Here is a 1354-nt window from a genome sequence, read left to right on the forward strand (position 1 = left end):
GTGCAGAATTCTAAGAAAATTCGCTTGACAAATTAATTTTAAATGATTAAAGAACTTTAATGGCACGATGCGTTTGTTACTAAGTTTGAAGAGACATTGATGTTGAACTTGATAAAATGCCCTCAGGAGGACCAGCTTCATCCCCACCAACCACTGGTTCTATGACTGTCTTAGAGGCTGTTAAAATTCACTAACCTCTCTGAGCAAGTAATCTGCTAGATATAGTTTAATCTTTCCTGTTGAATTTTGGGGCAAGTTTTAATCCTTAACTTTCTGAAAACCTGAATGAAACACCTAAGACATAATTCTTACTGAAAGATAATGTCTCATCTTGGAAAATCCCAGCTAAATTAAGAAGGCCTCCCCCAGCCTGGAAACAGTGTGAAACCCCAATCCCTAAACCAGTGACTGCGTTGACTAGGAAAACGTGTGCCAGTACTCACTGTCCCAAACCCCGGAACTGAAAAAAACGGAACTGCAGGAAAACGCCTGCTCTGTCCTCCTTCAGAGCTCCATGAAAACTCAGACCAACTGAGCTTCTGGGTCCAGTCTTGATCCCGCAGAGAAACCGTGGTCCTTCACTGCTCTTAATAAAGAACAACTGCTCCTGAGGTTGCCCCTTCAATCCCGATCTAACATTTTCTACTACTTACCATTAAGCAAAAACACACATGAAAACAAAATCCTGCTCCTGCAACCACATGCCTGTCAGCATTCCACTGTATTTGGATCTGTGTCTACACCTCCCTGCCCACACTTTTTTCTTGCTTTATAAAGTTTCACAAAGGAGTATCGGAAATGTCTCTTGGCACATTCTGGCTCTGGGGTCTCCGAGGTGTTTTGGTTTTCTCTTTTCTCTCCCCCTCTTAGTAAGCTTTCTTCTAACTGACTTGCTTCTGAGAAGAAGTTCACAAAACTTTAGACCTCAGTTAATATTTACCCTCAGTTTCCAAGTTCTGCCTGAGAACGTGGAGGAAATGAAGTAGAAAGGATTTTGATTCTCAAAGGTTCTTTTGTCTCTTTCCTGATTTGAAAAGTCGTATGTAGGAGGTGGGTAGTGCCACCCTAACCTGTTTTATTCTGTCTGAGAGATGAAGGTCAGTATATTATCCTATCAAGGGGGAGGAAATTGCACAGACAGCTTCTGCAATAAAGACATCACTGACAGCACACTGAAAACAGTGGTAAAACTTTCTCTTTTATTTTTCTCTGAAAAAAAAAGATCAGTATTTAAATGACAGATGAAGGTAAATGATGGACAAAATGCTTTATTCCTAGAGCCTCTTCCAGTTTCTCTGAAAGAACCATTACATTTGAAGACTGAATTCAAATAGTTTTAATAATAATAATGATA

Source organism: Nannospalax galili, unplaced genomic scaffold (assembly GCF_000622305.1).
Source record: "Nannospalax galili isolate Female #2095 unplaced genomic scaffold, S.galili_v1.0 scaffold917, whole genome shotgun sequence".
Taxonomy (NCBI): domain Eukaryota; kingdom Metazoa; phylum Chordata; class Mammalia; order Rodentia; family Spalacidae; genus Nannospalax; species Nannospalax galili.